The sequence below is a fragment of the Phyllostomus discolor genome, chromosome X (assembly GCF_004126475.2).
Source record: "Phyllostomus discolor isolate MPI-MPIP mPhyDis1 chromosome X, mPhyDis1.pri.v3, whole genome shotgun sequence".
Taxonomy (NCBI): Eukaryota; Metazoa; Chordata; class Mammalia; order Chiroptera; family Phyllostomidae; genus Phyllostomus; species Phyllostomus discolor.
Genome location: NC_050198.1, coordinates 74,820,636 through 74,839,443, shown reverse-complemented (window position 1 = coordinate 74,839,443; position 18,808 = coordinate 74,820,636). Strand labels below are relative to the sequence as shown.

The following is an 18,808-nucleotide window of genomic DNA, read 5'->3' as shown; positions in this document are numbered from 1 at the left end:
ATCATTATGAGGACAACGTGAAAATGCTATGTAAACTCTACAACACACTAAAAGTATGGCAGGATCATCACTACTATTACATTTGATTAACAGACATAAAGAGTGGCACACTCAGAATTTGACATTAGGTCATACATTCTACATAGAAGAATACAGTACAAACATACCCCCCCTCCCCAATCTTCCCAAAGATGGTGGCAAAAAACCAATTTACAGCTGACCCTTAAACAACACAAGTTTGAACTACACAGATCCACTTTACATGCAGATTTTTCTCAATAAATACTGTAAATGTATTTTGCTTATGATTTTCTTAACATTTTCTTTTCTCTATCTTGCTTTATTGTATGAATGCAATATATAATACATATAACATAAAGTAAGTGTTAATTGTGTTATCAGTAAGGTGTCCAGTCAATAGTAGGCTACTAGTAGTTAAGTGTTGGGGGGAGTCAAAAGTTATACTCAGATTTTCTACTATGCATGTTGTGTGGTAGGGTGTCAGCACCCCCATCCACTGCATTGTGTAAAGATTAACTGTGGTTTGACTAACTGTTCTTTTTTCATCTGCTTCGGATTTCTTACCTTCTGCAACTTGCAGAAGAAATTTGTCTTCATTTGGAAATACAACAGGTCCTCAACGTCATTTCATTCAATATCATTTTGTTGTAATGTTGATAAGATGCCGTAAGAACTTAACTAATTTCTATCAATTGGCCTGTGGTAAAATTGGTTACACTACACATTGTTTTGCTTAAAGTCATAGAACCTATCAAACCCGTTAAATGAGGGCTTAGTGTACACCAAATCAGAAATAAAACCTCGTCTTAACTTGTGAAGATGTAACTAATCACAAGAAAACCTGCTAGTTGTCATAAGTCAGATAATGAGCCCACACAGTTACATACAGCAAAAGATTTACTTAATGAACCTTTGGAGACTGGTGTCTTTTTTGAACTTTACCTCTTTCTTGTATCTACAGTAAATACTAACAAGCCCCTCAAAGGGGCTTGTTACTCAAAACTTATTCTACCTTCCCGAACTGTTGTTTTGTTTTGTTTTTTTTTAAACCCTGAGCAATTTCTAATAGTGTATTTAGTTACATTTACAACCAGGGTTGAGTTTATTTTTAAATATTTTAATCAGTATCCAGTTAAATTGTTAAATAATTCATTCAACAAATGTTTCTTGAGTACCTACTATACCAGGCACTGTAGACACTGAGGTTACAGCATTAAACAGCAAAGCTCTTGTTCCCATGGTACTTAAATTCTAGTAGGAGGAAGGGAGGCCACAAAGAAACAAGAAAATACCAAGCAGTGATAAAAGCTACCATGAAAATAAAACAAGGTGATTGTATTGAGAGGGGAGCAAGGCTCCACTCACTATATTTAAACATAATATAACATGCACATTTTAACTAAAGTTATAAATAATACATTTTATGTTCCTAACTAAAATAAGTCAATCTATATAGTGCTTAAAAATTAACTATTCTATATTTCCCATTTACCCCAAACTTCTCTTCCCAGACCTGAAAATTTTTTCACTACAAAGTTGCTAGTGTATCTTTAATCACTCTAAAGTTAAATAGCCCAGAACATTCTCAAATATCCTAAAGAAGGTTATCATTTCCCATAGGTTTCAATTCTCAACAGGGGAAGTCCATGTACTACTACCTGGCATAACCATGAATGCAATTGTCTCACATAATTATTTTTTTTTAAATGTGCCCTGGCTGGTGCAGCTCAGTGGACTGAGTGCCCGCCTGCAAAAGGAAAGCTCACAGGTTTGATGGTTGCCCACCAGGTCCCCAGTTGGGGGCGTGTGAGAGACAACCAATCAATGTGTCTCTCATACATTGTTGTTTCCCTCTCTTTCTCCCTCCCTTCCCCTCTCTCTAAAAATAAATAAATAAAATCTTTAAAAAAGAGTGATGTCTAAAAGCCAATTTTACTTTCTCTACCCTATTCATGACCAAGAATTATCATTACTATCAAGAAATAGGTTGAACTACTAATAAAAATTTAATCTCACTGTAGTCTTCATTGCTAAAAAGACTACGCCTCAGTAAGAGAAAATGTGGGCTTTTCCCACTGGTTCTCTCAAGTATTTACAATTTACAGAAAAACTGAGCACAGCTTAGCCACAAACTGTCCACTGAATGCAAGTTAGCACTACTGGGCTAGACAAGAGGATGCATAGATTAGTGCTGGTTTCCTAAGCAACTGCTGTTTGTAAATTAAAATGAACTAAAATCATGAATAAGGTGAACAGACGTTACGAAATACACAGACCCAATTTAAACTAATTAGATACATCTACTTAATACTAAAAACCATCACTACCAGTAATTAACCAGAAAACTACTACTGTATACTCATAATTAAAAGGCCCTCAGGTTAAACTGAAGTATTGTCTGTCACATTCAAAATACCTTGCTCAAAAATAAGGAGAACTATTCATTCTAGCTAGTAATCAAAGAAACACCAATTAAAGAACCTGAAATACTACTGGCTAACCGCTTAAAATAACATCTCCAAAGCAAGGATAATGTGGTTGCCATATATCACAGCAATGTTAGATCTGTAATCTGAGTACAACCCTATTGGAAAACAATGTATCTTCATTTACAAAGAGCTTTAAAAGTTCATACTGACTGACAGTGTGTTTCCACTGCTGGACATAATTAGATAGGAAAGAAAAAACAACACTACACATAGAAGCAGTGCCATCAAAATCAGAGGGGAAAGAGAAAAATGTATTACAAGGAAAATAATTAGGTAGTTCATGGTATGGCACACAGAGCAAGACAAAAGTGTGTATGGCTACATTGGTTCTGGGAACCAATTCCAATGTGTATTGGGGGATTTGCCACACAACATCAAGTAATTCTCCAGACACCAGCTGAGTGTCCTACAATTCAACTCATTTCTGACACTATCTGCCCAGATACATCACTAGATTCCACAAGTTAAGGGGTTAGGTCCTACAAGACTGCCACTCTCCCCCTTTCAGAGGCCAGTGGCAAGTCTAGGTTATTCCCTGTGCTTCTGACAGACTGGCAAGGGTCCAACAATCCCTTCCTCAGGTTAACTGGTTAGCTCCACTCACAGAACTCAAGAGAAACATTACTCACCAGATCACCAGTTTATTATAAAAGGATAAATCAGAAACAGCCAGATGGAAGAGGTACATATGGCAAGGTATGGGGCTTGGCACTTTCATCCCTCTCAGAGCACTCTCCCCAAATCTCTACTTGTTCACCAACAGGGAAGCTAGCTCCCTGAACACTGTCCTTTTCCGTTCTTATGGAGGTTTCCATAAGAAATATACATAGTTGATTAAAACATACACATAGTTGATTAAAACATTGGCCACTGGTGACTGAGCTCCATCTCCAGCCCTTCTCTCCTCCCTGGAGGTCAGGGGATGAGACTGAAAGTTCCAACCTTCAAATCACAGTTGGCTCCACTGGCAACCAACCAACCTTCATCTTTAGGTACATTCCAAAAACCACTTCATTAACATAAGACATCTTTTCACTCTCAGCACTTAGGCAGCTCTGTACCAGAAACAGGAAGACCAAATGTGTATTTCTTATAAATCACAGTATCGCAATAGCCCTACCTCATATCATAGTCAAAAGTAAATTATAAATACATTAAAATTTTAAACGTGGAAAAAGAGGCAGAAGAGATTTTCATGTGGTAGGTAGGGAAGTGGGGTGCTGCTGCAGGGGATTATAATGGAATATGGAAAAGCATTTAATGTTTTGTATTCTTTTCATTTAATAATACATTATTACAACCATATAAAACATATACACGGCACTCTACACTTGCCCTTTTGGAAAAGTTAACGCACTTAATTATAACTGCTTAATCTTTTGTACCCCTACCAGATTATAAATTCTATGAGGGCAGGGCCCAGGCTTCTCTTGTCCATTACTAAATCCCCAGTGCTTATTTAGCAGAGTGCCTGCTACATACTAGACACTCATTTGTGAACCAATTCTTCTTGTGGGTATATATACAAAAGAATTTAAAATAGAGACTTGAACAGGTATTTGTACGCCCCACAGCATTTTCACAATAGCAAAAAAGTGGAAGGAACCCAAGTGTCCATCATGGATGAATGAACAAAATGTCCTGAAGAACTGAGGAACCAAGCCAGGCAGAGGGACCAGCAACAGAAAGGCCCCGAGGTAGGAACCTATTTCAGCAAATTATTTATTTCCTTTAGGCCTCAGTTTTCTTACCTGTAAAATGTGCATAATATCCTTAGACATCTGACATATAAAATGTACTCAATAAAGGAGATTACACCCTGGCTGGCATAGCTCAGTGGATTGAGCGCGGGCTGGGAACCAAAGTGTCCCAGGTTCGATTCCCAGCCAGGGTACATTCCTGGGTTGCAGGCCATAACCCCCAGCAACCGCACATTGATGCCCCTCTCCCTCTCCCTCTCCCTCTCCCTCTCCCTCTCTCTCTCGCTCTCGCTCTCTCTCTCTCTCTCTCTCCTTCCCTCCTTTCCCTCTCTAAAAATAAATAAAATCTTTAAAAAAAAAAAAAGGAGATTACAGTTATTTGGGGGCCTATCATGCCAGCAAAATCCTCAGCATATCGTCTGGTACACAGAAACTGCTCAGAAAAGGTACTGATATCTAATTCCCATAATAATATATAAGGCAGCTGGTATTATTCTATGCTTGAGAAACCTGAGGATCAGAAATTTACCTAATCCTCTGCTAACCTTAAAATTCCTGTAAGGATAAACAAACATAATTCCACAATTAAAGGGAGAGCTTAAATAAATACATCACCAGGATGATGAAACCATTCATGTTAATGTCAACTAATCAGCAGCATGGTGCTGTAGCATTAAGAACATGGACTCTACAGCCAGACAGCCTGGGTGCACTTCAAGGCTCTCCACCTCTTCCTAGGTACAGCAGGTGCTCAAATAATGTTATCTCATTCAACATCATTTCAATTTAATGAAAAATTCAATTCCCAGCCAGGACTCCTGCATGAAGCTTGCATGTTCTCCCCATGTCTGTGTGGGTTTTCTCCAGGGACTCCGCTTCCTCCCACATCGCAAACATGTGCACGTGAGGTGAACTGGAGTGTCTACACTGCCCCAGGCCCAGTGGGGGTGGGTGTGAGTGCCTCTCTCTGTGTGGAAGGGCATCCTGGCCGGGGCGGGGGGGTCCCACCTTGTACCCTGAACAGCCAGAAGTGGGTTCGAAAATAATTCTCTTGCATTTCTTAATCTTCCTTAAAGGTATATATAGCTCAAATGCATTTCAATGGTTAATATTAAAAATGTTTTGAGTCTTTACTTAGAAATTTGGTTGATTTTGTGACTAGAAATATGCTGTAGGAACTTGACTCTTGTTTATATCAATTAGCCTACGGTAAAACTGGTTTTGTTACTTGTCGTTCTGATTAGAGCCAGTTTCCAAAAAACCTATGGATGGTGTTAAGTGAGGACTCACTGTACATGTCCTCAGGCAATTTTACATTTTCACTCTGCACCTGTCTTCTCACCTATAAATAAGAAATAATTACAGTGCTCACCTCACAGGATTATTGAGGACTAAATGGGTTAATTTTTGAAATCACTTCTATTTTAGTGCCCAGCATGCAGAAGTGTCTAGCATATATAATTTTCTAGCATTAGACTAGCATAAAAATTTAAAAACAGGAAATCACCATCACGTTTCTACTTTCCATGGAGAATTTTAGAAAGTGTAAAAACACTGGAGGTGGGAAAGCAGCAGAAAAAGAAGGCTGGAGAAAATGAAAAACAGAACAGAACAATGCAAAGCGGCATAACGTTGCCTGCATTTAGGCCAATCTACCTGAACAGACTGTTCCTATAAGTATTATTGCCCTTTAGTAAGAACACTACTCGTGAGACAAATGCTGATAATGCTTTGGCTAACATTTTGTTTCATAATTTGTAACAAGTTTAATTCCTTAAAATTAATTCAAGTGTCACTTTACTGATTAAAACAAGTACAATACCACAAACTTCATCATCTTCCCCCAATCCAACCCTCTTCTAGTTGTTACTTAATGTTTATTATAAAACATGAAACATATTCACATGTAACTTCAGACTGAGCATGACTTATCCTCTATCAGCTCTTAGAAGAAAAGAAGCATTTCTCCTACCTGATTTTCAAAAATGTTCTGACTACTTTGAGAAGTTTAACTTCCGCCTCAGTCTCATCAATTTAGGATTCTTGTCTCCTTTAATTCTCCACCTCCACGAAAGTTGCTACAAAATCTGTGATTCACCCCACTGGGAGGCAGTGTGTCCCCACATAAAGAAGTGTGCTGGAATTAGGCAGAATTGGATTAAAAGGAAGCTCTGCCACTGACTAGCTGAGTTATCTTGGGCGAGTCATTTAACCAATTCTGAACCTAGTAAGTGAAAATACCAACAGCAGCTACCTCACGCGGTTGTTGTAAAAAATAAATTAAATGTTAGGGAGTCTAGTACAACTACTATATAATGTCCTATAGATACAAACTTCAAGTTTATCATTAATGCAAAGCCAACTAAAGGAAACTAACTGACTACTTCTCTTCCAACATACAGTTCTTTATTAATCATGCAATTATAATGCAAGTTTACATTTCTAGAAAACCTGGTTTCATTTCAATTATTTGAGAATCTGTGTAACATGTACTACATGAGACAAGGACTCAAACAAAATCAGATAAAAACATAATTCCTAGCCTGAAAAAGTTAAAAATTTAGTTACGAAAAATCTGGATAGCGACCAATATTGTACATTTAAACACTACGTATTCACACACACACACACACACACACACACAAATGACTACCTCTCAAGGTGGGTTTGCTATTTTTCTTTGACAACCTGGATGACTGTTTCAGACTACTTCAAAGGTTTAGGAACTAATTCCCTACTAACAGATCTTTTCTAATACAATCCCATACTGCCCAAATAGTCCCTCTGAAAATTTTCAAGTGTATCTGAAACAACCAAATATGAAAGCAACTACTGAAGAGTCTTCAATGAATAATAGCACATTATGCACTGGTATTTAATCAAAACTCAAAAAAGTACATACACTCAGTGCTGGAAAAATCCATTTGTCATTGACAATTTTGCTTTTCAAAAACATACCTTCATGCTTCTGCTTCCTTTGCCAGCCATGGCTACCACCACTTCCTCAATTCCCCTGCCAGGGATAAAGTCTGAGGAATGCCTTTTGGCCTGAATTGAGTGGTGGAAACAGGGAGGGACACATCCCAAAGGGAAAATATTAATGGCTTTGCTAATATTTCCTATATTTTCTCTACTTCTTCAGTATTAAAGGGAAATTCTCAAAGGTTCATGTTCCTATCTTTAATACTACTTCTTAAACCACAAAAAGGTCTTTTTAAGTAAGAGGATATTAAACGTGTTCTTTGTAATAACATTCTAGTCACCATAAAGTTTGCAAATTAAGTACAAGGTAGTAGACACATTGGTGAGTACAGAAAATTTCTCTCTGCTTTTCAAGAGAGTAAAGGTTAGAAATCCAAGAAAAAAGAATACCATATGTCCCAATCCTGAAATGAAAATACTTCAAATATACCAAACCTCTATCATCATACATATCCTATATAGAGAATGACTTTAATAAGCATCATATATTGCTACAAAGATATTTCAAATTAACATTCCAACAAAGAATCCAAAAGTAAAGCATAAGCATACATAAATCTAAGTTCCTATTTAAAAGTAAGCATTTAGAACTTGAAATAAAGACAGACTCAAAAGTCCCATAACAGAGTGATTGCTGATTGCCTCTTTTGGTTTTACACAGAACCAGTGTATCATTTAGGTTTCGACCTTTGGTAACAGTAATTCATTATAGGGGTTGGTCATGGGCTCTTTTAACTTAGTTTATTAACAACCGCCAATGACTGAAGCATTCCAAGGCTACATTAACAGTCCTCAATTGTTACTTATTTCCCTAAAGCTTTCCAGAATAGTCCTTTAGTGTTAAATACTTGTCATTAATCTCAAATTGAGGACCCTATCAAACTATGCTGATGACTATTGGTTTTAGCCTGATACTCTTTAATACAGGGGTGTCCAACCTTTTGGTGTCTCTGGACCACACTGGAAGAGTTGTCTTGGGCCACACATTAAGCACACAAACACTAACAAAAACTGATGAGCAAAAACAAAGGTCCGTGCATAATTTTTGTGATATACACCACCACAGGTAAGCAAAAATGTCCTCACATAATAACCCTGATTATGCAGCGGCCCTTTTGATAATCTTTTAAAATTGTCAAGCAGGTTCCAAGTCTGTGATCACTAACAGAGAAAATGCATACATCTAATTCATAAAACTTAGTAATAAAACTAAGAAATGTTTTAAGTAAATTTAAAATTTAGTGTTGGGCCACACTGATAGCCATCCTAGGCTACAGGTTGGACACCTCTGCTTTAATATATAGTAATTCCAGTGCACAGTGGTTTTTAAAGGGATTATTTATCACCCTTTTGAGTGATAAAGCCCAACTGACAATGTTACCTAAATATATACCTCCATCTCTGTAGGCACTTTTCAGTACCAGCTGATGTAACAATGAATGAATGTTTTTGAAAAACTTGGGGGAAAAACACACTTACACACTTTCCAAGTAATTTCGTAGGGTTCTCATACCTCCATCCTACCCATGGGCTCCAGACTAAAAACTAGCAGTAGCTTTATAAAAAACCAACTGCATTAATTTAATATAATAGATCAAATCCACAAAATATAAACTTCTGTCTATCAATACTCACATTTCTTCATCTGGTCACAAATGTGGTTTCCCATACCACTTCCAACTTCATGATGGCTTTAATGAACTTAAATAAGACTTTTTAAAAACTGAAGACTTACATACTAACCTCTCAGTTGTCAATAAAATAGTGACACCAACAAAACATCCTAAAAGTAAACTAGCTAGAAGAGAAAATCACAAATTCCTCAATGACATACTAAAATACCCAAGAATGAATACAAAACTCAAAGTTCTTTTAAGATTAGACCACCACTGACTCACCCCCACTGAAAAAAAAAAGAGGGGGAAAATCTTAGTTTACAATACAGTACATCTGCAATTATGCTCAAATCATTTCTCCAAATGTTTGAGTTCACCTATAGTACTCACTTTTGTGGGGTGGGAGGTACCACAAACATAAACAGGCCAGAAATACAAAGCAACAAGAAGTCACCCCAAATAAAATAGCACTATTAATTTTATGAAATGAGACATCGACCTCTATTGAGACATCAAGACTTAGCACTCATCCTGACTGGTGTGGCTCAGTGGATTAAGTGCCAGCCTATGAACCATAGGGTCGTAGGTTCGATTCTCAGTCAAGGCACATGCCTAGGTTGTGGGCCAGGTCCCCCACGTGGGTATGTAAGAGGCAACCACACAATGATGTTTCTCTCCTTTTCTTCCTCCCTTCCCCTCTCTCTAAAAGTAAATAAATAAAATCTTTTAAAAAACGATTTAACTCTCAATTTATGTTACCAAATCAGTTTAACTTCAGATAAGTCTCTAAACTGGACCTTTTTCTTTCTTTTCTAATACCACTTCTCCCTAGTCACAAAATTCTCTCTTTCAGCTTTCTTCTCAGAAGAACTTGTCCACATAAGAATCCCCATGACATATCATACAATTCACATTTCCTTCTAAGAAGATGGTAAAGGAGTCTGAATAATATGTAAAAACATACAGATATAAACTGTAAAAGCAATTATCCTGAAATATTCTTGTATTAAGGCAGACCTCAGAGAGGTTGGTTTTCAACATTAACACATATAATCACTAAAATCTGAACAGTCACTTTAAAAAAGCCAAGTAGAAATTCTACTGGCTTTTAAAAAACACTGTACCTTATATTTTACTATCTACCCCACACCTGTAAATACTCCTCTAAAAGAATAAAAATAAACTCTCAGAATGTGGCAGTTTATGGAAATTTAAATCACTTTCATGTCTAGAGAAATCTCTGTAGGGGTTTTGAATCCCTTCCTACCACTTACTAATTGGGCAAGTTACTTGGCCTCCCTATAGTCTGGTTTCTTCTGAAAAAGTGGGTATTAATTAGGGTCATCAAACATCCTAGTTTCTCTGAGACAGTCCTAGTTTATACTATTATCCCAGCATGCCATTTGGCTAGTGCCCCTTTCACTCTCAAAAGTACTCTGATTTGAACAATAAATCACATGGTCATCTTACTTCATAAGGTTATGAAGATGAAGTAAGCTAATACACATACGACATACACATACGACATTTCTAAGCTAATACACATGTCAGTCAGTGTTAGCTATTGTTAATGTTATAGTTACTGTCAAAGACTTTTTATAAAAAATTTTGAATTGTATATATAATGAACAGTGCTCCTACAATATTCCTTTTTACAAAAATCATGAGTTTAACTTCCCACATTCAATTCTTTAAAACAACTAGTAGCACTAACTAACTGCTTGACATCAACACTAATCAATTTATCCCACAGACATGGCAGTATTGTCAGCTGCGTTCACATTTTATCATACAAAATTTTAGTAGAGGCTACATTAGGGTTACTGACAGGAAAGTAACTGTGGAAAGTAAAACTCTGGTTAGTCCAAACCAAGTCCCTGAATATTCTAGTAGCAGCCTTTCTCAACCAGTGTGCATCATACTAACCATAAAACTCAGAAAATGGCTTGAGTGACAATTTCCTAAATTCTCCCAATAAAGATACATAACTAGTATCACTGTAAGATGCACGGGAAGAAACCACTGCATACAACAGATGCCTTGAGGCATAATTCTGTTGTAGAACACCAAGGTCTTGATATTCTTGGAGTACAAAGGTGGAAATATGGATGAAAACACTCAATACTGAACAAAGACTGTGGGTAGAAGACTGTATCACATGGAAAATTTATTTCCTACAGAATAAAGCTTAAAGGAATGATTAACATAAAATATATAAATTTGACTCATGGCTATGAAAAGCACTAATATATTCAGTTTTACTTCATCTCCACTAATTTATCTTATGCCAGATATCCAACATCTAATATCCCTTCACATAAGAAAAATTCTAGTTATAGTTTATGAAATGCAGGGGAAAAAGGAAAGCAAAGAAAGCTAAGATCAAGATTCTGATCATTAATGACTCTCATAATCCAAGGCACCAATATTATCTATTACATGATAAAAATAACAAAATTTAATAAAGTAAAAAGATGAACTAGAATAAGAAGTTTAAACAGAGAAAATACTAACACTTAGAACATTTTTAAAGTACCATTAAATAACAAAAATCATCCCCCTACACAACCAATCAGAGCAGTGAATTATAAAAAGCATCACCTAAATTTTTATTTCAAATCCAACCACTCAACAAACAAACTGAACGATTGGGGAACTATTCTATTCAGTATAGAGAATAAGTGACAGGAAAAAACCACAGTGAAACCATCCTATCTACCACAGTATGACCAAAAAACACCTACAATTCAACATATTATCCCACAAACTTTTGTATAATGAGCATACTCAAAAACAAAGTTCAGACTTATTTCAACTGTTTTGACTATTAGTATAAAACACAATTTAGACTCTTCACTAGGCTGCAACTCATCTAACCCTTGTAAAATTTTTCATTTATCTTGCACTACACATGAAAAACCAACTGTCATTTTGTACATTAAAATGATAACGTGCTTTCTGGTTATAGATAACTGAAGACCTAAACCAGTTAAGGGAAACTACTGAGCTTAACAAAAAAAGCAGTTTTTGAGGCCAAAGTAATTTGAGTGTGAATTCAGGCTGTCAACTATCATCATGTAACAAGCCATTTATTCTGAGAGCCCCAATTTCCCCATCTGTAAAATGATAATAACCACCTATCCTGCAAGGTAGCTGAGAAGATTAAACAACACATTAAAAAACATACACCACAGTTATTGGCATTCAAAAGGAACTCAAATGGCAACTAAATTAAGACTTTCTTAGAATATCTCAGGATTCAACAAGTTATAGGTCAAATCCCATTACAATAAATGTTAATCAGGCAAAAGTATAAATAGGACTTACTTTCTCTTCCTCTGGCAACATACAACAGAATCTAAACTGTTTTTTATAAGGGAATTTTACTTTTGAGTTGTACATTAGATCATACAGTTTATAGAAATCTCCCTAGTTTCTCTCATCAAGCCTAGTCGTGTATTTTCCAATTAAAATAATAAAATAAACCACTGGCATTATTAACCCTCCCTTCCTTTGGGGGAGGGGGATTTAACAAATCCAATAATCTCTTGACTAGACTATGCGTAAAAACTTGCTTTCTTCTGGTTACCATCAAATATAGAACTACAAGCAAGCATACGTTAAAAACACAGTTCAGGCAACAGATTGCCACAGCCTCTAAAGAGATGCAGCTTTTTTAATGCACATATACAAAAAACACGACTCCATCAAGCAATACCATTTATACCGGTAATATATAAAATTTGGTTAAATTAAATGCAAAATGGGTAACTCCAGAGACTGAAAAAAAAAATGAAACTGACAATTCTGTTTTCTCACATATCTTTGCCAAACAGAACATGCCATAACCACAGCTTAAGATATCTGGAGATACAGAAAATTACTATACCAGGACAGTATTGAAGCGCAAATTAAAAGTCCTAAACATATATCAAAAGTAGATTACAGAAGAAAATGTAAAAAATATGTAAAGTAACCTGTATCTTTCAAGTTTTCTTTACTCTCCAATGATTAATCACATTTCCATATACACTGATACCCACAGCTAACTGGGATTTATCATTTCCTTTACTATGTTCCCCAACTCCCAAAATAGGTATACCACAATGCTCCACTGGACAGTAAACTGCCACATTCAAGTCTCCAAATAACCTACTAATAGCAATTTCAAAGTGCTAATATAAGTCTGGGGTTTGTTTGTTTGTTTTTTTAAAGATTTTATTTATTTATTTTTAGAGAGGGAAGGGAGGGAGAAAGAGAGAGAGAGAGAGAGAAACATCAATGTGCAGTTGCTGGGGGTCATGGCCTGCAACCCAGGCATGTACCCTGACTGGGAATCAAACCTGCGACACTTTGGTTCGCAGCCCACGCTCAATCCACTGACCTATGCCAGCCAGGGCTGTTTTTTAATATGAGATGCAAAAAAGTCACAACATTTAACAGATACGAATGTTATCCCAATGAGATATGAGAGACAGATCATTGCGCCCATTTATAATGTAAATTTTAAGCTCAAAACTTAACTTGAGGCATCAAAAACTGAAGTCTTCCATCTATTATAAAGAACCCAAAGCAAAAAGAATAAGCTATTCACTGTTTACTCCCTTCCCACATATGACTGTGGGTGGCATCAGTTAAACATGCAGAATATTAAGCATTACTAAACTGTCACAGGCATATTTTCACATCTAACCCTATATTCTCAAAGGATAATTGGAGCTTAAGCCTGCTCTTCATCCAACCCCACCAATTTTAATTCACCTGTCCTGAGGTGACCAACAAAGTCATTAAGGTCAAAAAAGAAAACGACGAAAAAGGAATGTACAATTTAATTTCATTAAAATCTTGAGTTTGGGCTTTTAAAAAACCCTAACAAAATAGACTTCAAAGTTACCAAACTCATAATTTGTTGGCTTTGTAGTTTAGCTGTTGCCTCACCACAATAAAATAAATTTGAAGCCATAATCCTCATCATCTATTTAAGATTATTTGCATACGAATAGGAATTCAAGATATGCAATTTGTCTTGACATCCTTCTAAGCTAACATGCCGAATATGAAATATACAAACACACTAATATTAAAAGTTATAAAACGTCTGTAACCAGATGAGAGTGAATTGTTGTCACAATGATTAGGGAACACACTTTACCAAACCTAAAATTAAATACCCATTATTTTGGATTCCCTTTAGAACCTTGACATATATTCAAAAATACATCTTATGGGAGGGGGGACCTAACCCTCAACACCACAAAACTGCAAAAGATAAGGTCTTACCTTCCAAGAATTTAGGAGCAATTCACAAATACACTAAGGAGACAGACTTTTAACTGCATTACCCTTTTATTTACAGTTGATGGGTAATGGTCGGAATTTTTGTAATGGATGTTATTACAACATTTTACATTATCAACTTTTAACTCTAGCACCAGATCCTTGGGGGTAACTCCTTTACGTTTACACACAATTTTCCTATCAGTTAAAAAGAAAGGTACGCACTCACCCCCACTGCCTGTCTCTGATACTAGAATGCTAGTTATTTCACCCTGGGAAAGAATAGCTAGTAAGTACATTTCTTTTCCAACCCTCTAGTCTACCCATTCATTAAACACCAAATACTGACTGAATTCAACCGATACCTCAGATCTTCCTACCAGGAATGCTCCCTAGGGCACTGGAATCCCTTCCACTGTCACTTATTCCAACTTCCAAAGCCCCTCCTATTAATAGTAAATCCTTTCATAGTGACTCACTTTAACTCAAACTCCAACTTAATGAAATAGACAGCAAGCAAAATTTACAAAATTTGGCAATGGAATTTTCCTGTTTTCAAAAAAATTTAAAAAACTAAAAGTAGAGCATTAACATTCAAACTAAGTTACAACCATTTAAAGTTCAACCGATTTACAAGCATTTTGTCACTCATTCTATACTGGTTTAATTTCATTATTTTTGAAAGTTGGTATATTAGGCATTCTATAATTACTCATACACAAGGCCAAGTCTCCCATGCAAATAACCTGATATGTAAATATAAGTTTAAGTTATTACACCAAAATTGCAAGACAACTTGAAATCTTTTCTTCAAATTTGCTTAATTATGGAAGTTTAAGTACATACAAAACTAAAGAGAATAATGGTGCAATGAGCTCTCTCCTGTACTCACTCATCCTACTACAATCATCAACTCAAGGCCACTTTTGTTTGATCTCTACCTTCACCTGTTCCCTCTCCCAATTATCTTCAGAAAAGAAAGAGGAAAACAATGACCTCAGTAAGTACACTGCGTAGAGCAAGAAACAAAAGTCTAACCATGCAGCTGTAAAGCCAACCTACACAACTCCTTGTTAGGTGGTAAATTTAAGAATTCAGCTAAAAAAGAGTCATCTTTAATAATTTTAATGAAGTCCATAAGATCCAAAGGACATATTTAAAATTATATCTAAAAGGAGAAACAGGAATATGTGATGAAAATTAACTTAAGCATGTGTAACTAGGTTGCATTCATGTAGCACCTTAGCTCAAAATGAAAAAAAAAAAACAGACTATTTAACATAATGTGTCATAAAATTACAATTTAACCACTTGAAAAACCGCTGAACACTTATGGCTTAGCTGGTCCTTCTGATCCCTAATTATAGATTCATATCAATGTAGAAAGAAAACCAGGCATTTTAACATAAGTGGTTGAAAATATTCAAAATTAACCCCACCGTTCATTGGAAAACATATGAAAGCAAGTCTAAACTACCTGAATTGTATGTCATTAAACAGAAATGTATCCACTTTCCAGGACCCGGTTTTTTTAAAAAAATAAGTTCACATATACCCTTAAACGAAACGCGCTAGGCTACAGATAGAATTAGGAGACCGCCTCCTGATTTTGCTCCTAACCAATACGCACAAGATAGAAGAAGGTTGGCTGGAAAGTGCTGCGAGGACAGTAACAAACACCAGCAGCTCCCGAGCAGGCCCAGCTAGAGCCAGGAATGACGCACTTCGGTAACCCGACTCTTTCTCCCCTCCACCCCCGCCCCCAGCAGCGGTGCTGACACCGCCAACAGCCCGGAGTAGGAAAAAGACAACAGAAAAAAAAAGGCAGAGGCTGGACTGCACCAGGTTTCATCAAGAAACCTCGATTATTCCTCTTTCGACACTAACCACTAGGACTAAACAGGAAAAGAAGCTTGTGCTTAAGCAAGTCCCATCATGGTGGTTTAAGTCACTAAATTAACCTGATAATGAGTGCAATCTACAGAGACAAATACAGGGTGTGGCTGCTGTGAAATACGGCGGTCCAGGGGAGCAAGGGGGTCGGAATTTACACCGGTGTGAGAGGAAGATGGGGCAATACGGGGCGCTGGGGGGGGCGGCCCGCGCATTTTAAGGAACCATTTCAAACGAGCAAGCTTTTCATTTACTTAAACCTAATCCTACAGATCAAAAGTTTCTAATAGGTATATCATGTAAACTGTAAATAACCATTTAATCAAACACCATGACCCTGAATTTAAAAACTACATCCAAGAGAAGGGAGGGGTGGTAGTCAACAACATAAAACATTTCTAGGCCACGGAGAAAGTCACAAACTGGATGAAACTAATGCAATATTAAAAATTAAAGCTGAACACTGCAGCACACACGAAAAAACACACGATAAAACCCATTACACTCAAAGATTAAAAACAAAATGATATATATACAAGGGGGAGCGAAAACCGTCGAAAGTACAGCGGCTTATTAAAAGAAACCAAAAGCAAGGCAAGACATTCTCGCGACAAAAAAAAATAATAATAATAATAAGGACAATTCAACAATACGATTACGAATGTAGGCCAGAAGAAAATAGGAACGGGGCTCAAAGTTTTGCGGAACTACTTGATGCTGTTTCCCACACCTTCTCTCCCCCATCGCCTGTCCGACCCTTTTCGTCCCCAGGATCGCCGTGCTCACATCAGCGGGTACGGGAAAGAAGGAAAAAGAAAGTCAATCCCCAGCCAGAATAAAAGTGTGAAGGGGAAAAGGAGAAGCTGCCTACCTGGGGCAATGATCAGCTCACTTCGTATCTTGAGAAAGACAGCGCGGGTGGGGGTGGGAACGAAAAGCAGCACTAAAACTAAAACAAAAGTGGCGCCAAAACCCCCCAACAAACAGCCTTCCACTCCCGCCCTTCCCCCCTCCTCCCATGCCAACCAAGCAGGGCCCCCTTCGGGGCAAGGGCTGCAAGAGGGGGCCAACACCGCCAGATCCCAACCTAATTTATAAAATTGTTGTCCAAACAAAACTGACCGAAGTCGGGCCTCGGAAGGGATGGAGAGATCGATGCCAATCGCTTTCCCCGGCAGTTTCCCCACCACGCGCTGGAGATGATGGGGCGGGGGAGAAGCCGAGGGGCCCGTCACATGAATGTTGTTCCCTCTCTAGGAAGGGAGGAAGAGAGGGAGGGAGGGGAGGGAGGGAGCAAAGGAAGGAGGGGAAGAGAGAAGGGAGGGGGCACGAGGGAGGGGTGTGATCAGAGTAGATTTTCCCTCGCCTCCCTCGGTCCGAGGCCCAAATATACACAACTGAGCCTCCTCTTCTCCCCTCCCCCCAGGTTCCCAGCACCACCATTTTGCTCTCTTCCTTCCCCTCACCATCATACCCTGCTCCCCCCCACCCACTCATAACCTCCCCGGCTAGCCTACCCCGACTGGGCTTGCACTACACCCCACCCCACCTCCAGTTTTGGCTCTCCAGCCTTAAGAGCCTGCTGGAGAAAAGGCACCTAAATCTAATGCTACACAGACAAGCGGAGCCTCCATCTTGCGCTGCTCCGCGTTCTCCATTTTGGGCCACCAATTGGGGGGGTCCTCCGTAGAGGCCCCGAGGGAGAGTGGGGTGAGGGAAGGAAGAGAAAATCTTCGGCGAGGGTAGTCCAAAAGAAGAGTCCTGCGGTAGAAAGCCACTCTAAGAGTAGGAGGTAGGAAGAGGGTTGGAAGTTCCTTGGTACTGTGGAGGTAGGGACTTGGGGGGATCAGCAGAGAAAGAAGGGCTGGGGGTTATGCGGGGACGAAGAGGAGTGCCCCCGCTTTGACTTTGCTATACCCACTCCAGGCTGGCCCCGCTGGGGGCAAAGGAAGAAGACGGGAAATTAAATGGCAACGGAGCGCCCAATCGCCTTCCCTCCCAACTCCTCTCCCGCGCCCTATTTCAACCATACACACCTCACGGTGGGCCCCGCGCCCTCCGGGTGCCCCTCCAAACTTCTAGAAGCTTCGCCTCCGCCATTTTATAACTTACCTCCCCCCTCAGCGTACACAGAGGCAGCAACGAGACTGTTCGCCTCCCCCACTTCTCCTTCCTTCTTTCTCAGGCCGGGGGCTTCTTCACCCCTGGGCTGGTACAAGATATTTTCCCCTTCCTCTTCTTTACACCCTCGAATTCTACTCAGGGACGGAAGCTCCCGCGGTTCTAGAGCGGTGGGGGGTTTTGAAAGTGGCGGTCGGATCCGGCGGGGTTTTTTTTTTTTCTTTTTTTCTTTCTTTTTTTTTTTTTTTTTTTTTTGGTGGCGCTTCGGGATTGTTTGGGGTGTTCGCTCTTCGGCGACTTAGAGGCGAATGGAACGCGCAAGCGCCATCTGTCGGCCACGAACCCGCGCCCGGTTCCCGTTGGGAGGGAGCGGCATCTAGCGGCAGCGCGCTGGTACTTCAGGGCCGGGCTCCTAATCCTCCCACCCCGCGTCCTCCTCCCAGTCACCAGCCAATCGCGGTCGGCTGCCTCGCGGGTGCAGCGTCTCGGACACCGCCTCCAAACGGGGCGCCCGCAGGGGCGCGCCGCCGAGTGGGGTAAACAAGGTGCCGTGCCCGCGCCTGACTTACTCATGCGTTTGGCAGCGCTTCCGCCGCGGACCCGATAGGGCCGCTTTTCCTATCTCTTTTTGGGGGGATCGGCGGGAGGGCGGCAGGATTGTCCGGCGGAGCGTCGGGCCGTGGGAAATCAGAAAGCGGTCTCGCTCGGG

At 39.0% G+C, this 18,808-nt stretch overlaps 1 protein-coding gene across 6 annotated transcripts in view; it reads right to left on the bottom strand.

Annotated features, from left to right (window-relative positions):
• Nucleotides 1-18,411, bottom strand: part of STAG2 (stromal antigen 2) — a 127,617-nt gene extending 109,206 nt beyond the window's left edge. For 2 of the 6 annotated variants that reach the window (XM_028522365.2, XM_028522368.2), the window contains exon 1: nt 18,091-18,411. The gene's annotated coding sequence lies outside the window, so the exon portion shown is untranslated. The other 4 variants (XM_028522366.2, XM_028522367.2, XM_028522370.2 and 1 more) reach the window with 4 other exon arrangements.
• Nucleotides 18,412-18,808: the final 397 nt, after the last annotated feature.